Here is a 20,446-nt window from a genome sequence, read left to right on the forward strand (position 1 = left end):
GAGCTGGGAGCAAGCACCTTGCAAGATCAAGGCATTAGAAAAGTCAGCTGGAACTTGGATCTAGATCTGCAATTTTCCAGGGCAAATTTTTGTAAAGCCTTCAGATTTTGTTCCAAAGGACTATGTTCTGTTTTAGGTAGAAATCTGATCTGAAGTATAGGGAGATATGCGGGTGTCTCAGATTTCACAATGTGGTGACTAATGAGTTACTTTTTAATAGTACTCTAAAGCACGAATTTAAAAAAAAAATATGCTCACTACCACAGGGTGGTTTGATTTAAATCAATGTGATTTAATTTGCCAATTTTAATCATTATTTAAATTATCAAACAGGAACCCTTGATTTAAAGAATCAATTTTAATCTTGTTTTCTATTTCCTAAAGAAAGTTTAATTCTCATTGCTTTGGTAACCATTAACATTAAAACATGTTGATTTGCAACTAAATATAGCCTTTACACTACATTTGGTGGTACATTTAGCTAACCAGGAGGTTATACTATATCTACACACATTTATTTAAGAATGATACAGCTTACCATGCATTGATTCAAATTCTTAATGTTTACTTTTTTGTTACAAAATTGTTCATGATGCATTTCTTATTTACTAGAGGACTAATTTTTTATTTGGGACTTCTGTCAAGCTGTATTTGAAATCTAATTTTCATCCAAATTTAAAATGTTTGTTCATTTTTTGATCTTTATTAGTCAAATAAATCTACCTTAAATGTGCTGGGTACATAAGAAAAAAAGATATGTTTGTGAAAACATATTCTCCATTTGAAACTGGTCTGTTAAACAAAGGAAGTATTGTTTGTGAATAGAACCGATTGTTTCTGGTCACCATGTCCTTTGAGATTTTTTTAAACTAGTAGATCTCATCCTCTCACCTCATTTTTATTCAGAGATGAAAAGAGAAAAAACAATATTTCCTGCTTTTTCAATTTTGTTTCTCAATTTTGAATGAACTAATCATTGAACTGAATTAGTTGAATAAGGTGAAACAAAGAAAATATTTTCTCTGACCCCGTAGAAGAAGCTACTGCTGTCAAATGCTGGTTTTAGTATTTCTACAGTCTCTGTTTGCGCGTGCTTACCCAACGACATCTCACAGTTCTGTGCTTTGGCTCTTTTATAACTTTGGCAGGAAACACGTACTGCTTATTTTTATTTATATATGGAATATTTTAATTTAAATGATTTTAATAGATTATAGTAAGGTTAGGTCTCATCTTATAATTTCAAATTTAATTTTAAATATATTTTTACAAGTATTTTATTTAAATAAAAACACCTTTTTTATCATTTGGTTTTGTGACTTGGGCTCAAAAAGATAAAAATGTGACTGCCATGTCTTTTTAAAAACTAGCTTTATTTTTACTACAGCTCTCCTGACCTGCCTTGTGTTTGTTCAGTCAAAAGTAGAAAGGAAAGGGAGGAGTAGCTGATCTGTCAGGTTTTACGCAGCAGGTAGAGTACTTGGGTTAGAAATAAGTATAGATTGTGCTTCTCATATCAATAATTCGCAATTCAATTGTTGCAAATTGAACTCTTAAGCAATTAATTGCCACATTCATTTGTAAAAATGTGTGCTCCCCTGTAAGGCTGACAAGCAGCTTCGATCTGTACACTTTGACCATCTAAGTATCTTATTATCTGTTGGGAATAGGAATAGTGTAAATTAAAGAGCATTTCCAAATGAGTTTCGTTATTTAAATGCCATCTGCTGTTCCTAAACTTGGCCTCTCAGGAGGTAAATGCATTACTTCATTTCCTTGTGGAAACCGAACTTGTCTGTATCTCCTTTATAGGTGGTCTGGTATAGCTATCATATGATGACTTTTAGCTAAACTTAGACGGGGGTTATCTTTCAGTATTTTAAGAACTTTAGTTTGGTTTGTGATCCTGGTAGCTTTTACTCCTTGCTGATAATTCTCTATTTTTATATGTCAAAATTCAGTATGATGGCAGCAGGTAAGAAACTTAACTGAGATCTGTTCATGTCTGAGGAACTTTTATCTTTTGTATACAAAGTATTTTTACATTTCCCATCTCCATCTTTCATGTGCTGTAAAACATTAGTCTGCTGCAAAAGTAAAGACTTAAATTGTAATCTTTCTGCGAAGTATGGTCTACTTAATTATCCGAAGCATAAAAAATATATTCAGGCAGTAGACTGAGTACTCACAAGTATTAAATATGCTCCGTATTTCCTTCTCCAAAGCAGGACTTGTTGAGTGACTTTTTGAATTTTTTTTCTCCTCTCTACTTTCCTGTTTATCTCAAATGAAACAAATGATGTCGTTCTTACTATTAAAGTTATTTTGGGGAAAATATGTTGTCATATTTACAGACCTACATTGGTGGTACCGTAAAAAATTTTGATGGGTATATATTCCATACCTATTCAACAATAAAAAAAGAGGTACTGCAGGCATCTGGTACTGCAGCCAACATACTGTATTCAAAAATTGGAAGAACAATGTAGCAAGAATACAAGCAGCATTTATAATTTAAAGGATATTGCTAATGGAATTCCTTTTTGCTACATTCAGCCAACAAGTATAAAAATACTTAAGAAAAAGGATCGTTATGGTAGTAACAATATGTTAAAAGCTTCTTGTACATATCTTTATACCACCAGAGTGGCATTATTCTTCCTGAAATTAACCAAAGTTGGCTTAGGCACTGTAGTGTTACTTTCTGTATGGCAAAGAAGTCTGTATATTAAATTAAACTCAGCTCCTGCAACCATTTACATGTGCTCAGTTTTTACAGGAGTGAGATCTAAAACAGTAAAAGTTTGTAAGGCAAAATAGCTTAAATTAAAAACTGTATATCTGTAATCAAGGTACAACAAATAGCACAGAAGCTCTCAGAGAAACTATACCTAGTAGCTTGGGCAAAACAAACACAGTTTCAACTTTCATTTTCTCTTCCCTTTCTTGTATCCTGGTGGTCCAATCTGTAGGAAAAATTAACTTTCATCCTGTAATAAATACATCTCTTTTTGCCTGGGCTTGAATCAGCAACATCTGCATTGTAGTGGCAGAAATGTGTAGTTAAAGATAACTATCCACAATCATGACTTTGGCATTATCTTTAATAAACATAAATAAAATAAATCAACATTTTCCACACCTCCATATTTTATTTTACTGCGTATTTCTTGTATTTGGCATAGGAAATACAACAAACACTGGCAAATGTAAACTACCATGGGAGGTGAATAGCTTTTGTACTTTGCACTTTGTACACAGAGCGTTCTGTGGTTCATCCGTCTCTTGTGTAGGAACAATTCCGAAGAACTCTCAGCTTATGGCTTCATTCCTGAGGTATAAAATAAAATCACTTTTGGGGTGGTAAAATATAGAAAAGCGTTAAAATATTTTGTAATCATGTTAGCTAATCCCTTGTTTATAATGCATAGTGATAGACAGAGGACGGAAAAGGTTTGGCTCACATAGGGGACAGACCATCTGTAGCTACAGATGTTAGAACACCTGTACTCTCTTAAAATGGAAGGTAAAAGATTTTTGTCCATACTGCCTTTGAAACTTACACTCTTACTTGTCTGCTTGTTAACTAATACCAATGATTCCTTCGTATTGCACTCTTGAGAAGAATGCTGAATGGCCTTGAACTGTAGTGCAGCCATAGGAATTTTAGAAATAGAGCTAAAATGATTAATAAAGGAATCAATAGAAATTTTTATTAAAACCATTGATTTGGTTTATAAAGGAAGGGCATTATAACTTATTTTTGTCTTGCCATTTTGTTAGAAGGAAAAGTGAGAATAATCCCAGTGCAGTATGTAGATAGGTGCAAATCAATACTTTCTTTCAGTGCTTGTTACATTTCCAAAGCTATACAAGCATTAAAAGAAAGAAATATGTTAAGGAAAAATCTTAAATTAAGAGGAAAATAGCTAGCCACAGAAGTTTTAAATCCAGCTTGGTGTTATTACCTTGTAACGTTTTTGCCTCTCTTCCTTTCCTCCCCTCCCAGGGAAAATTCACAGAAGTGTAACAAATCCCTTGTGATACCTGCTTTTGGCACTGACTCTATCACACTCAGTGACTGGAGCTCGTGGAAAATACAGCTAGCTCTCAGTAATGCTTGTGCTTCCTTGACAATAGCAACAGAAGTGAAAGCGATGAGTGCTGCCAATCAATGCACTTGCTCCTCCCTGTCGCAGAGCCTTTAAAGCCAGAGAATCTCTAACATAAAAACAAACAGACAAAATAAAAACCCTCATTAAGAGGCAGAAAGCCAGCTAAGAGTCAGTGGCGCTAAAAACTGAACCCCTATATGGGAACAGAGGGCCAGATGCAATACAGAATCCTCCTAAATCACCCTACCCAGCGTTACCAACCTTGGTTCAGTGGCTTAGTATCCAAACATTTTCCAAACTTTGTTTCTGTTTGGGTTTGGAGTGGATCAAAGACGTTCCCCTGTTTCATTCCAAACTGCTTTGGTGAGAAGGAAAGGGAGCAAGGTGCTAATGAGTCTGGGATTTTCTTATCCCTGGTTCCTCCAGTAAGTGGACAGAGAGCACTGCTGCTGCTTCCTTTATGAGTTCACTTCCTGCTCCTGTCCTGGACCGTTCTTGGACTGGGTTTCTCTGTAGCAAGCTGTTACTATGGAGTAGTGAGAAGGGCTGTTAGCTTTTCGGGGAGCTAGCTTTTTAGCCTGGAATAAACACAGCAAAGAAAATATTCTTCTGCTCAGGCATCCTGAATAGTTTGGTAAGAGAGATTACTGGCTTATTTTGTCCTGTGGGCAATGTGACTGTCAGTGAAGCCAACCTCCCTTATAACTAAAAATATCCTATTTATTTTTAATATTGTACACAATACAAAATTGCCTGCCTACTAGGCAGCCCATACAGAGAAACCAATAATAAATCACATAGCAGATTTTATTGCTTCACAGTTGTAAACAAATACAACTCTGGGAGCATTCTTTTGAAAGACCCCCCCCCCCACTAATTTATCATATATCTCTAGGGTTTTCCACAGTACTTTAGTGGAGCATATATGTTACCAGGAGTTTGTATCATACTATGATTAGCACAGAAATACTTTATTTTGCTGATTTTCTTTTAATGTTTTTGTAGCTAAATATTGAATGGGGAAAAAACAAATCAAAGATGGTTAATTAGTCACATTATGGGTCCTTTACTGATGTGTGGGGTTTTGGCAGCAGTTACCTGGATTAGGTTTGGTCCAGTATTTCAGTGTACTGGAATGTGACCTTTAGATCTAAACTTCAGTTAGAAAATAGGTATCTGATGATAGCTTGGAATGCGCAGTGAGATACATAGTGAGCCGTCCAGATAACGTCTGTTTGCTCATGTCAGCATAGAGCTGTAGCCTTGGCCCGTACGCAGTTTGCATGAAAGTCTAGTTTTCTGGCACTTGAATGCTGACTGCTTGTTAAAAAGAGAGCTGCTGTGCTGTAGACCGGTGGTACTGCAAATGCCAGTGGTACTGCTTGCTTACAATTAAACACCTCTGTGTCAGCTGAAGTAGAAGGTAGCATGTATTTAGCTCACTATTAATTTTTGTTCTCAATAAAGGAATAACTTTTTTTTATAAATGCCTAGCACAATTTAAGTCTGTCCACTCCGTGAAAGTGACTGGTCTCTTTGTGGGGACTGCTTCTTTAATAATATGCCGTACAGTGTCATTGTATTTCCCAGCAGTGACTGAGCCTCAGGAGGCAGACTGGGACTGAGAATCTTTAAATACCACTGAAAAACTGGAGCATTTCAAAACTGTTGTAAAACGCAGGCTACAAAAATAATATAATTTAACAATTGCAAACACTCTCTTTTAAAATGCCTAGAGCTTTTCCCAGTCTTTTTCCTGCCTGGCTTCCTGTGTCAGCTATAAAGAAACAGTACACACCATACTAGGGGCTAGGAAACTCTTTCACAACAGTCATGTAACCCAGAGCTCTAATCTAGGGCTTAGAGATGAAAAATTAGTTCATGAACCTACTGTGTTGCTCTCAGCTTGTTGTTGTCAGTTTAGTTCTGTATTAGAATTAGGGTTGCCAGGTGTCCGGGTTTTGACCGGAACACCCAGTCAAAAAGGGACCCTGGCAGCTCTGGTCAGCACTGCTAACCAGGCTGTTAAAAGTCCAGATGGCACGGGGCTGGCAGGCTCCCTGCCTGGCTCTGCGCAGCTCCTGGGAAGCTGCAGGCATGTCCCTCCAGTACCTAGACATAGGGTGGCCAGCTATGGGGCTTCCGCGTACTGCCCCTGCCCCGAGCACCGACTCCGCAGCTCCCATTAGCTGGGAACCATGGTCAATGGGAGCTGCGGGGGCAGCATGCTGAGCCCCCTAGCCCCTCCACTGAGGAGCTGGACATGCCGGCTGCTTCCAGAAGTTGCCTGAGATAAGTTGCCGTCCGAACCCCCTCCCGCACCCCAACACTCTGCCCCAGCCCTGAGCCCCCTGCCCCAGCCTGGAGTCCCCTCCCGAACCCTGAACCCTTCATTTCTGGCCCCACCCTGGAGCCTACACCCCCAGTCAGAGCCCTCACCCCCTCCCACACTTCAATCCCCTGCCTCAACCCAGTGAAAATGAACAAGTGAGTGAGGGTAGGGGAGAGCGAGCGATGGAGGGAGCGAGCGATGGAGGGAGTGGCCTCAAGGCAGCACAGGGGGCAGGGCAAGGGTGTTTGGTTTTGTGCGATTAGAAAGTTGGCGACGCTAATTAGAATTGAAAAGGGTACATTGGAATTTATAAAAAACTGCTCTGCCTGTCTCCAAATAGCAGCAACAAAGGACTGCACCTGTGCCTCTTGTTTCTGTGCTGAAACTTCTTCGGGAAGCAGAACACTGCTATCATTGTCCGTGTACTGCTGCTCGGTTTTTGACAACAGTAGTGGAGAAGTATGATAGGTAAAAGCAGTGGGACAGGCACAATCCCGAGGGGGATTTAAACACTTGGGGTGTGTAGGGAGTGGGAAGGTAGAGGGTTCCCACAGCCCTGTGCTGAATTTAAACATCTGATTTCTCAGAGGCAAAGTAATTATGCAGTGATGCAGTGTATTCTCATGTGTACAGTAGTGGAGGGTGTGTTGCTAATTTAGACAGTACCAAGGGGTTAATAGCGCTACAGCTATTGAAAAGAATGCAGGCATCAACCCTAAGAAAGATCAGCATGCTTCAGACAACTGATACAATTGCTATGTAAATCCCTCTTGGAGAGAGGGGGAGAGCCTGAGCTAGACCTGAGCGTGGCCGCTGCCTTCCAAAACACAGGCCTTTACCACTTGAGCTAAGTGGGAAATTCCACAGCTGGCATTAGAAGCAAGTTCCTTTACCCTCTGTGTGGCCAGCTGCTAGAGAGTAACCTCGCACTCTCCTAAATGGAAAGCCAAGTGCATTATAGCACGCTGCGTCCTACCTGCCTTATCTGGGTCCGTTCTGTTTGTCCTTGTAACCATGCACAGTGATAACGTCACCCATATGTGAGGCTGAGGCGGTGCAGCTTGCAGGAAGTTGCCAACTTTTTAGTGACCCACTAAACGTAAAGTACTGAAAATACAGCTGCAGTCTCCTAGCTGTCCTGAGCTGCAGACAGTCTCCTGGTAGCCTGTGTCAGCTCTGGGTCGAAACACTGAGTGAGGTACTGTAACTTGTCACGTGCTCATTCACTGAAGGCAGTTTTGAAAGTGCTGTGTGGGAGCAATCAGGCTCTTCAATTAAGACTCGATGCACTTGTGGAGGCCCCCCCCAGCCCCCCCGCACAGGAATGTCTACACATGCGTTATAGAGGCTGTGACGCTAGAACAGTTGCTCCACGGGAAGGGCTTGAAAAACCCACTTGTCCAGGATGAGTAGAAATTTTACCTGAGTAGATGGGGCTAGGGAGCTGCTGGCTCCTTACTTGGTGGGGTGGGGGAAGGCCTGAATTTCATGGTCTCTGAGCCACTTCCTCTTGTTTGGGAAGGGGGAAAAGCTGCACCAGTGTTTTAAGGAAAGGGAGGAGAGGGAGAGCAGCATAGGCATTGCTTTTCTTGTACAGGATGGGGAGCAGTGCGTAAAGAAGTCCATGTGGAGAAGAGGTGCTGGAACACTGAGGGTCTCCTCTGTATCCAGGAGAGTGGTAACCTAAGAGCAGGCTGCAAAGAGGTGAGAGGGCCCATGTTCATTTGTTTGGGGGATAATGGAGCCCAGTATTCAGTAATGGTGGCAGTGGAGTGTGAGGAGGTGCACTGCTTCTTTAAATGTGTATCAGGAAGCCAGGCGAGGGGTAAGGTGCAGAGTGAGGCTTGGGGAGATTCTGGGCAGGAGCTCTGCAGTGAAGCAGGGAGACAGCAGCTTTAGGGTTAATGCTGTCACTCTGATTCCAATAGTTCCACATTCAGTGCTGGAAGAAAGCGACTCTTTGTGATATCCTTTATCGCTGCTGCATGACATGAGAGAACCTAGAGTTTGTTGATTTGGTGGAGAGATTAGATCCCAGAATGTATTAATGGGGAGAGTGCCGGCGTGTATGTTGGAGAGAGCGAACAGAATTTATTTTATCTGGTGGGGAGCAGAACTGATGGGGCTGCGGGATGAGGATAAAGATGACTTGGTGCTGAGGAAGTGAAGAAGTAAACTAAAGAGACATGGCTTTAATGGATGTTACCTTAGGAGTGGTGATGGAGTGAGTACTTCTCACCTGGCCAGGTAGATTGATCCTTTGGCAAGAAGCTGCTGGACATTTTCAAGCCCACAGAGATTAGTCACCAGGAAGAGCTGTTCTGTTAAATTAACTTTGTGACTGTCATGCAGTATTAGGTTTAAAGGAAATATGTCACCTCTTTACCAGAATGGATGCATCTGCCACTGCTTTTAGTAGCTTCTCAGGACTCCTTTTCTGTGGCCTAACTTCCTCATCAGATGGATTACAGCTGTAGGCTTCTTTTGAGAAGCTGCTGTCATAAAGGGGGCACCAACTGCAGCATCTCTAACCCATAACCCTTCTCAGCAATATGCCATTTTATACCAAGCTTCACCTAAAGTTCAAGGTCCAGGCTCGTTGGTGCTAAATGTCTCTATTTACCCAGGATTGGACTTAAAATTCTTTGACAGTACGTCCGTAAGCAATTGCCAGAGTTGCTTTAATGAGCTTAACACACTGTCCTGACTGCATTTATTGCTACCAACTTATCTTAAACCTTTTGAAGAAAAACAGTTTTGTATTGGTAAGATCTTGACTTGTGAATGTTATGAATGAACATTTAATTATATGCTGTATTTTGTCCTACCCTGTGGAATGCAAAGCTCTGATTGTCATAGTCTGTTATGTGCTGTGAGAGGGGATGTGTGGAGGTTTGCATTGCTTCTTGTGCCAGGGAGAGCCGTTCCAGGCTTCTCAGTGTTTGCAGGCAAGGCCAGTGAACGTCTGACCTACATACAGAATCCTGAAAAGGCCTAGTGTGTGATTTGTGTATTGTCTCCTCCCCACCCCTCTCCAGTTAACACCTGCTTTGGGAGACTTTCACTCTGTGTTGGTGCTGGGTGATTTTCATCTCAGCTAGCAGCTTTGTCCGGGTGGATGAAAACATTTTTATAAACGTATTCTTTTGGAGAATTATCAATACCTTTGCATTTCCTGACATTTAAAAATGCTAAGTAATGGCTGTTTGGCTTCCCACCCCTGACCTTTTACCTGAGTAGAGAACATGATTATATGGCAGTAGTGCACAGAAATGTTTCCTAATTACTGTAGACACTTCGAACAAACCTCAATGAATATTCTTATCCCAGGTAGTTTCTTATCCCAGGTTTTAGCAATTCACTATAAACACAAAAAAGAGCAGGGAAGAAAATGTGAATGGAGGGAATATTTCCTTTTCCTCATAGTTCCTTCATAATGCTCACACCAGGGAGAGATGAGCATTTCCTTTCCTCTACATTTTATTTATCCTGGGTGAGAGAATTAATAACTGCTCACAGCTGAGCTGTGGATACTGAATGTAACTAGAGCCTGCTGAGATAATCACAGTTAACACACAGGTCTGTAACCCAGGTCCTAGTCTGAGGCCAGATCCACACTACCAATTTACATCGATATAACTATGTCGCTTTCGGGGGTGTGTGTGAAAAATCCACCCCCCTGAGTGATGTAGTTATGCCGACCTCACCCCCAGTGTAGACTGCACTATATTGAAGGGAGACAGAGCTACCACCACCTTCCGCAGTGGTGGATTAACTATGTCGATGGGAAAAGCTCTCCGGTTGGCGCAGTAGCGTCTTCACTAAAGTACTACAGTGATGCAGCTGCAGCGCTGTCTGTGTAGACAAGCCCTTAGTGGGAGAATCACGTAATTCCACTCCAAAGGAGGTGATGGCTGGAGGCTCGTTGCCTTTGCAGATGCACTCAGAGTGGACAGTGGTGCAGCTAGCCTGGTAACTGAAGTTAGCTGGCGATGAATGACAAAAATGATGCTCAGGGTTTGGGGATACTTAATGGATGAGAAATAGGGTTTCGCAGTGCTGTGCTAAATTCACAGTCTCAAGTTAAGCATGGCCTTAGACGACCATAGCCATGCAGACACACTGTAGGCAGTATACCCATAGAGGTATAATTGCCCCTGCACCCAAAATCCAACTGCATGATCTACCAAGAGGCAAGACTATGGCAGGTGTGTATGCCCTTTTCTCTCCTCCCACTGTTCCTAAGGTGTAGCCAAAGCATTACTTGATGTGTCCTCTTAACTGCACACAAGAATCATAGGACTGACGGTTTGCAAATTAAAATGTAATATATATCTGGTAGATACAGAAAAGATGACTTTCTGCAGAGCACCTGCCACAGATCTTAAAGGGAGTAAAGCGAGTTTCAATGATAGGCCCTTGTGCAATAGGAACTGAAAGAAAAAATGGGGTCACTCCCACCCAGCTATACATAAATGTATTTGGCTGCTCCTTGTAGGTGAACATCAATTGTTCAGCCTCATAAAGTCTAGCAATAGGCTATGGTGTTCTTGGTATTTTAATTATCGGAATCTAGAATTATGGAATATTTTATCCTCTCTAAGTTCTTCTTCTCATTTGACTCTCACTGACATATCTCTCCTTCCTTTAAATAATTCTTCACAAGATTCTGAGACCCATTCCCTTTGTGGGGTCTCAGAGCCTGGGAGCCAGCCTGAATGTGTACACTGCTATTTTTAGCACGATAGCATTAGGCCAGGTGGGTTGACCCAGGCTCTGAGACTTGCTGCTGTGTGTCTTTTTTTGTAGTGTAGATGTACCCTATGAGTCCCAGATAAACTGAGTCCCAGCTCATGAGTTTCCCTGCCTTTGCACAGGAAAATCCCTTCTAAGGCATCTGTCCCTAATTTGCAGATTGGAGATTTATAAATTAAATATGCTAGAGAATATTCATTAACAATCTTAACTGAGAATTTCTGAACTTTAAAAAAAGTAAAAGTGTGCGTACACACTGTGAAGTCGGCACAGCTGTTTTAGCAAGTGAAGAATTAATAACCTTTAATAACCTTTAAGAATTAATAACCGTTAATAACCTTTAGTTAAAGTTAACCAGGCTTTTGGTACCGAATACTTTTGTTGATCTTGTAGAAATCTTCTATTTCACTTCTGAAGACCACTTACACAGAAAGGGAGTTGCTTTATTAAGAAGCAGTATTGACCATTTCTATCAAACAACCTGTGCACTATGCATGTTAACCTTTGAACCTGTGAATCTGCATCCCCGCTTCTTCCACCAACTAAGGTATATGAGCAGTTTTCTGAAATTCTCTCAAAGCTGCCCTATCACCCACACTAACAATGATGGCAGTGCTAAGTAGACAGGCTACCAGATTTTTAACCTTCAGTGATCTATATTTACTTTGAACAGCTGCCGATGACATGGTGAAAACGCCAGCAGCTGCTCAACATGAGCTGTTTCGCTGTTGGTGGAGCGGCACTAATGCCAGAGCAGTGGTGGGAAAATTTCAGAATATAGCCAGTGTAGGCGCACCCTTAACTTACTGTGTGAAACACCCTTATTATAAACAGCATCTCACGAAATACAGGCCAACTGCCAAGAACAGCTTTATGTAAACAGAGCAAATGCTTGTAAAGTACAGCTGAGTCTGGCTTCAGTAACCAGCTCCTCTAAAGGAAACTAAAGCTTTATTTTTATTTGACAGACATTATTCAAACCAGAATTATGTCAGCCAAACTCATCTGCAGTACAGCAAGCAAGCAGTTTCCCCCGAAACAGGCTAAGGTTAAAAACAATCCCTAAAGTGTCATTTAATATACATTAGGATGAGTAAGCAATAACCCTGTAACCTAAGTCTAGCAGGACTAATCAGCAGGGAGAATGCTCTTCAGTGTTGAAGTGTAGAAAGGTCTTTGTCTTTGAAGTGTAGAAATTTCTCTCTAGTAACCAGAAGCAAAGCTTTTATTTAAAAGAAAAAACCGGTTTCTAGAGCTCCTGGCAGTGAAGATATCCTAGTTACGTGAATTAGTGTTACCGTTTGCTTACTTCAGTGTGTTTGCAGACTCAGTAGCATTCACCATGTGTAAGAGTGGGAATTTCACTTAACCCCCTACTCATCTTCATGAGGACCATTTGTATGCTGGTGACACACAGGTCCTAACTGTACCAGGGCCTCACAATTCCTGCAGCTCCCCAGTCAGTTCTGTAGCAAATGGAAAATTCTGAGGCAATATTGATGGCAAAAATCATTCCAAAGCATGTTTTTGTTGGATCAATTTAAAAAGACAGTTCTACAGATTGCACACAGTTATATTTTAGAAACTTTTCCTATTTGCATCGAGGTAGAATAACAACAATCCGGAGTAGGGCATGCTATGTTTGACCAGAAATTCCCAGGGAATTATGTGGAAAACACTCCCTTTCATTATGCATTGGCTTGATGAGCCAAAGTCACAGGGAGATGTAGGATTCCTTGCCGGAAGAGTGGTGCTATGAGGAATGCCAGCTGCGACAGGGAGCCCCAAAGGACACAACTGAGCTATCCATGTTTTTCTTGGTTCTTCACTCAAATTTTTTTGGGGAGTGGGAGGAGGGTCGAACCAATGACAAGGGCTTCTACCATTTTAAAAAGTTCTGCTAAACATCAAAACCTGCTAGACTTCCCCTATTAGTGTTTATTGCATGCTTTTACATAGCTTGTTATGGGAAAGTTTGTTTACTGTGTGCTCTTATGCTGTACATAATTTTGCCCTTTTATTATTCTGCCCAGGCTAGTTTTAGCCCCATACTGCAAGCCCCACAAGCCCAAGTCAGTTGACACAGGCTCTGAGATTTGCTGCCACAGGTCTCTTTATTTTTTGTCGTATAGACATCTTATTTGTGGGGAGGGGTAAAGGACCAATAGGAGCAATAGATGCTGCACCGTTGATGTAGCTGGGAGTGTTCCACTCTGAATCTTGCTGAATCCTTTTAGAACCTACAGGCCTTGGGCCATCTCACTGGCTCCCTGCTTCCAAGCTCAGCTCCTGCAGGGGCAATACTGTAAAGGTCTCCATATAGGCCAGTGCTGTAAGAAGAGGCTGGGAGGAAGGCAGATAAGTTAATGTGACATGATTAGGATCTGCATTTACTTGCCTGAAAAAGCTGAAAGGATTTCCAAGGGAGCTACAAGGCTTCCTTTTTCACCCCTCTTCCCATAAATCCTGCCGAGATGCTTCTGTGGGACTTGTGGGAGGGGGGAAGATGTCACAGTGGTGGATGACTTTGTTGAAATGTTCAATGTAGTCCCAAAGCAAATACCTGCAGTACAGGATGTGGTTAGCTGCTCATAGGTGACTGTGTAAATCATAAAGGGTCATGTTGTGCCTCCTTGGGGCAGAGCACATGGGTACAGGCTAGGAGAGTGATGCCATCAGAGGATTGTTTCTTTTGCAATGTGGGATGAGCCAGGCCAGCAACAACTGAGTGAACAGCCAATATCACCAACTTAATTCCCCCAACCAACCAGACTTTAGCAGGGAAATTAATTCACTTATGCATTTTCTTCACCTGCAATGTGGAAAAGCTTAGCAGGATTAAAAAATGAACGGGGTGTTTATATGGAACCTGTGAACATTCACGGTTACATGAGATGGGATTAAAAAGAAATTACAAGGGATATAAACCCTCATTCTCCAGGGAATAAGTCAATCACTAACACGCTGAGTTTAGGAAGAATGGTGCTATCATTAATCTTGCTCTGGATATACATCTCTATGTATCTTAGGCCCGATTCTTCACTGCCATGTACCTGATGTAGTTATCTGCTGTCATGATTACAGGACTAGCTACATCTCTGACTCATTCCCTGGTCTCTGAGTGCACATTCCAAGCATGTCAGACCTTTCTTAGGATGGAATCCTGCAGTTCTCCCACTCTTACATGACGTCCTAGCCCACAGTGTCCTGTGCTTACCTTCAACAGTTCCAACTGGGTTCAGGTACCTGTGGTTTTTCCATTCAGAAGCTTGTGACCAGTGGTTAACAGAGTGACCGGGCAGCCTTCTTAGACCAAAGTGTCTTTAATCTTAACAGTAAGAACAATGCATAGTAAAGAACAGTGTTATCAGACACAGAAATGAACACCATTTGTTGGGGAAGAGTCAGCACAGTGTTTGTAAAGGGAAATCATGCCTCACCAATCTACTGGAATTCTTTGAGAGGGGTCAACAAAAACATGGACAAAGGAGATCCGGTAGGTATTGTGTACGTAGACTTTCAGAAAGTCTTTGACAAGGTCCCTCACTAAAGGCTCTTAAGCAAACTAAGCAGTCATGGGATAAGAGGGAAAATCCTCTTAAGGATCAGTAACTGGTAGAAAGATAGGACAGAAAGAGTAACAATCAAAGGTCTGTTTTCAGAATGGAGAGTGATACACAGCGGGATCCCCCCAAGGATCTGTACTGAGACGAGTGCAGTTAAGCATATTCATATATGATCTGGATAAAGGGGGTTAAACAATGAGGTGGCAAAGTTTGCAGACGATACAAAATTACTCCATGAGAGTTAAGTCCAAAACAGACTGCAAAGCGTTACAAAGGGATCTCACAAAACTGGGTGATGAAGTTCAGCTTTGATAAATGCAAAGTAATGCACACTGGAAAACATAATCACAACTATATATACAAAGTGATTGTGTCTAAATTAGCTGTTAGCACTCAAGAAAGAGATTTTGGAGTCATTGTGGATAGTTCTCTGAAAACATCTGCTCAATGTGCAGCGGCAGTCATAAAAGCTAACAGAATGTTAGGAACCATTAGGAAAGAGAGAGATAATAAGACAGTAAATATCATAATGCCACTATATAAATCCGTGGCCCATACCTAGAATACTGTGTGCAGTTCTCGTTGACCAATCTCAAAAGAGAGAGATTAGAAATGGAAAAAGCACAGAGAAGGGCAAAAAAAATGATTAGGGGTATGAAACAGCTTCCATATGAGGAGAGATTAATAAGACTGGGACTTTTTAGCTTGGAAAAGAGATGAGTAAGAGGGGATATGATATCATAGAGGTCTATAAAATCATGAATGGTGTGGAGAAAGTGAATAAGTGTTTGTTTTACACCTTCACATAACACAGGAACCAGAAGTCACCAAATGAAATTAATAGGCAGCAGGTTTAAAACAAACATAAGAAAGTATTTCACACGACTCTCGGACATCGTTGCCATCAGATGTTGTGAAGGCCAAAAGTATAAGTGGACTCAAAAAAGAATGAGGTAAAGTTTCTGGAGGATAGGCCCATCAGTGGCTATTAACCAACATGGTCAGGGATGCAACCCCATACTCTAGGTATCCTTATGCTTCTGACTGCCAGAAGCTGGGACTGGAGGACAGGGGATGGATCATTTGATAATTGCCCTGTTCTGTTCATTCCCTCTGGAGCACCTGGCATTGGCCACTTTTGGAAGACCGGATACTGGGCGAGATGGACCATTGGTTTGGCCCAGTATGACTGTTCTTATGTTCATAAAGTAATAGATAAAGTTTTTTCAAACAACAAATACTCTATATGCATGTCTCTTACCCTATCACCATAGGATGGAAGGTCTAGCTTCAGACCCCTAAGTGCGTGGGTGTCTGTCTGTTCCCTGCAAACTGCTCTGAAACAACTGCCTACCTCCTCTGGGCAGAGAGAGACCTGAATGGTTTATAGCCTTTTGATCTGTTGGTTCTCAGTACTGACAAAACAAGCTATAAAACCTGAATGGGGCCAGGCAAGTAGGATCTTCCCAGTTTATAGCCCAGACATTGTCTCTTAACTCCTGAAGTGTTTATATAGCATTCAGAAACTATTACAGAACACCCCAACTATTTCACATCTACATCTATGCAAAATGTCACCAACAATGTAAGTCAGGGGATAATTCTAACTCGGTAGGGTTTGTCTGGGTATAAATGACCAGGCAAGGTGCAGTGGAGGATTGGGCCCTTTGGTCTTTTGTGACCAGTAAAGATTTTTAACAAAGCTTTGTGCGTTAGTAAAGAACCCGCTTTCTGAAAAAGGTGCAAAATTGAATCTCGGGGCAGAGGAGAGCTTGAGTATCTAATTCAAAACAATTTAAAAACTGCTTCATTGAGCAATATTACTTTATATAGCTAGTCTCTGCTTGTTTTGCATTTACCCTTAAGACTTTAGTTCATAGTATTCACACGCAGGCATGGGATAAGCATGTAAAAACATGGGGCTAGTAAAGGCAGAAACCTTAAGGGTGGGAATGAAAAATGTAAGCTCCTTTTCTAATTCTCTTTTGTACATTCTCTCTATTAGAGGGTATGTGTTGTGTTTTCTTCCTCTTTATGGAGTTGCATTTTTCATTTGAACTCTCCTGTCATCCATAGCCTTGTCCATGTTAGGAAAGCTTCTCACTGACCGTGGTGCAGCTGAACATGGTTTATTTTGGCCTGCATCTCCAAGTAAACCATGTACAGCGCTGTTCCAGGAATGGTTAAAACCTAGTGCACCACACGTTCTGAATCTGTGCCTGTTAAACACAATTGAGCATCGATTTAGCTGATCTGCACCTATGCAGACAGTACAGTTCAGCATGTATTGTGAGAAGAGAGAGATATTAAAACATTGTTTTGTAGAATATATTTGGCTTATATCAAGCTAGGCCAGCTTTTTCCATCTTGGGACAGACACTTGACAGTTGCATTCCATTTCAGAAAGTCAAGAATCAATTCTTAGGGCTTGTCTACACTGGCACTATACAGCACTGCAACTTTCTCGCTCAAGGGTGTGAAAAAACACCCCCCTGAGCGCAGCAAGTTTCGGCACTATAAAGTGCCAGCATAGATAGTGCAGGAGCACTGGGAGCTACTCCCGTCGTGGAGGTGGTTTTTTAGAGCCCTGGGACAGCTCTCTGCCAGCGCTCTGCCGCGACGGCAGCGCTTCAATGTTTCCAGTGAAGACGTGCCCTTAGTGTTTTTCCACAGTACCGTGGTTAGCTGTCTGGGTTCTCTTTCCCAGTCACTGTGCTAAATTGCTGCAGTGATTTCTTCTTGCTTCCTAATTCTTATTTTATGCACAGAAGTACACCAGTTTAAAGGTGCAATTTTAAAATGGATTTAGTTAAAACCCTGTGCAACTTTGGAATTGATACATGTGTGGCCATACAGGTTTTGCAGCAGCTCAGCTTGGACATGAGCTACACGTACATTAGGTCAACATAGCTGTGATGGGCAGGGGTATGAAAAAAATCTATGCTGACCTAACTGCCAGAGAAGACGCAGCTTTGTAGATGGAAGAGGGCTGCTGTCGTTTGGGGAGGTGGTCTTTTGTGCAGCAACAGGGGAAAAAAACCTTCTGTCAGTGTAGGCTGTGTCTACATTACAGGGTTATGCCAGCATAGCATAGCATAGTGTAGACCTACCCGAAGGCCTATGCTGGTGTACTGCCATAGTGTAGACGCTTCAGAGACGGAAGGAGTTTTCCTGCTGGTGTAGTTAATCTGCACCCTCAAGAAGTGGTACTTAGGTTGACGGAAGAATTCTTCCATGGACCTAGTGGTGTCTACACCGGGACTGGGGTCAGTTTAATTAGGTCTGTCTGGGGTGTGACTTTTTCACACCTCTGAGCAATGTAGCTAGGTTCACCTAAGGTTTTAGCTTTGAGCAGGCCCTGGTCTACACTTAAAATTTAGCTCACTGTAGCTGTGGCACTCAGAGGGGAAAGGGAGAGGGAGGGGGTGAGTTTAAAAATCCACACCCCTGACCAACATAGCTAGCCTGACCTAACTCCTGGTGTAGACACGGTTAGGTCAATGAAAGAATGTTTCCATTGTGGTGGCTGCTGTCGCTCAGGGAGGTGGTGTTCCTACAACAGAAAACCCCTTCTATCTCCTTATGCTGCAGCTATGCTGTGGGGTTCAGCTACATTTGAAGCTGTGTGTGACAAAGTTCCTGCTCTACCTTGGTGGGTCTTGCGCTTATTGGCGGATTTGCTCGCCTTGGAGCTTCACGATAGCCCTCAGCTTGGCCATTTTTCTGAACCCACAGTCCAGGTCGACGACTCCTGTGTCTGACCAGGAGTTGGGAGGATTTGGGGGGAACCCGGACCCGCCCTCTACTCCGGGTTCCAGCCCATGGCCCTGTGGAATGCAGCTGTCTAGATTGCCTCCTGGAACAGCTGTGTGACAGCTACAACTCCCTGGGCTACTTCCCCATGGCCTCCTCCCAACACCTTCTTTATCCTCACCATAGGACCTTCCTCCTGGTCTCTGATAATGCTTGTACTCCTCAGTCCTCCAACAGTCCGCGTTCTCCCTCTCAGCTCCTAGTGCCTCTTGCTCCCAGCTCCTCATACGCACACCACAAACTGAAGTGAGCTCCTTTTTTAAAAACCCAGGTGCCCTGATTAGCCTGCCTTAATTGATTCTAGCAGCTTCTTGATTGGTTGCAGTTGTTCTAATCAGCCTGTCTTAATTGTCTCCAGAAGGTTCCTGATTGTTCTGGAACCTTTCCTGTTACCATACCCAGGGAAAAGGGACCTACTTAGCCTGGGGCTAATATATCTGCTTTCTATTACTCTCTTATAGCCATCTGGCCCGGCCCTGTCACATGTGATTTTAGGGCACAACATACAGTTTTTGTATCACTTGAATCATGTATGTTTAAACACCAATGCAGTTCAAGTGGTACAACCCCCAGTGCGGATGCAGTTATACCAGTATAAGTAGAGCTCTGCATGGATACACGTTTATATCTGTGGATGCGGATATAAATTGGAATCTGCTTAGCTGCAGGGCTCTCCCAGGAACCACAGCGGCAAAAGTAGCAGAACGTGGGGCCGCCGCTCCCACAAGCCAGTGCCCCGCACCAGAGGAGCTGCTGGCGTGGCTGCACCGACCCTAAAGAGGAGACGCAGACAGCTGCGTGGAAGGGACAGAAGCAGGGTTGGGAGCGGTACAGCTGCTCCAGGGGAGCTGACGGCACAGGGCGCTGGCTCCTGGGAGCGGCGGCCCCACGTTCTGCTCCTTTCGCTGCTGTGGTTTCTGGGAGAGCCCTGTGGTTCCGCGGATATAAATTTGTATCCATGCAGGGCTCTAAGTATAAGGGGAAGGGGAGGAGCGGGCGTGTTATACTTTATAGCTATCTGACTACACCTGTATAACTGGTAAAACTTTCCTGTCTTACCAGTTATACAGGTGTAGTCAGATAGCTATAAAGTATAACATGCCCGCTCCTCCCCTTCCTCTTCCCCCCCCCGACACTTTTTATTCTGATGTAAAAGTGGGGGAGAGCATGGGGGTTGGTTTATCTTAAACCCCTTCCCAAGTACTGTAAACTAAACTGAAAAAGGCCCTTTTTTATACTGGATTAAGACCATCGCCTATGGGGAGAGGAGGGAGTGTTATACCTCAGTAACACTAATTGGCCTAATTTCATGCCTGAGCCTATATCATAAAAGCTTTTCCACGTAGAAAAGACCGAAAAGTGTGTTTATATTGTGCATAGACAAGACCGCGCTAATTAGGCCTCAACTGGAGTATTGTGTCCAGTTCTGGGCACCTCATTTCAGGAAAGATGTGAACAAATTGGAGCAAGTCCAGAGAAGAGCAACAAAAATTATTAAAATTCTAGAATACATGACCTATGAAGGAACACTGAAAAAACTGGCTTTGTTTAGTTTGGAAAAGAGAAGACTGAGAGGGGACATAAGTTTTCAAGTACATGAAAGGTTGTTACGAGGAGGCGGGAGAAAACTTGTTCTTAACCTCTGAGGATAGCACAAGAAGCAGTGGGCTTAAATTGCAGCAAGGGAGGTTTAGGTTGGACATTAGGAAAAACTTCCTAACTGTTAGGGTGGGTAAGCACTGGAATAAATTGCCTAGGGAGGTGGTGGAATCTCCATCATTGGAGATTTTTAAGAGCAGGTTAGACAAATACCTGTCAGGGATGATCTAGATGATAGTTAGTCCTGCCATGAGTGCAGGGAACTG

At 42.5% G+C, this 20,446-nt stretch overlaps 1 protein-coding gene and 1 long non-coding RNA gene across 6 annotated transcripts in view; one reads left to right on the top strand and one right to left on the bottom strand.

Annotated features, from left to right (window-relative positions):
• The window catches only part of KANK1 (KN motif and ankyrin repeat domains 1), a 167,910-nt gene that overhangs the window by 81,723 nt on the left and 65,741 nt on the right, over positions 1-20,446 (top strand). The window contains exon 1 of one of the 5 annotated variants that reach the window (XM_048850878.2): positions 3,261-3,336. The exons of 3 other annotated variants lie outside the window; for them this stretch is intronic. The gene's annotated coding sequence lies outside the window, so the exon portion shown is untranslated. Of the gene's footprint in view, positions 1-3,260; positions 3,337-8,482; positions 9,213-20,446 lie in introns of those variants that run through there. One more of the 5 variants, XM_048850879.2, reaches the window with a different exon arrangement.
• LOC125636950 (uncharacterized) lies at positions 3,203-4,536 on the bottom strand. Its single transcript, XR_007356782.2, has 3 exons — positions 4,377-4,536; positions 3,969-4,221; positions 3,203-3,331 (listed from the first exon to the last, which is right to left on the bottom strand). It is a non-coding gene; the product is annotated as an uncharacterized LOC125636950 (long non-coding RNA).

The sequence above is a fragment of the Caretta caretta genome, chromosome 5, assembly GCF_965140235.1.
Source record: "Caretta caretta isolate rCarCar2 chromosome 5, rCarCar1.hap1, whole genome shotgun sequence".
NCBI lineage: Eukaryota > Metazoa > Chordata > Testudines > Cheloniidae > Caretta > Caretta caretta.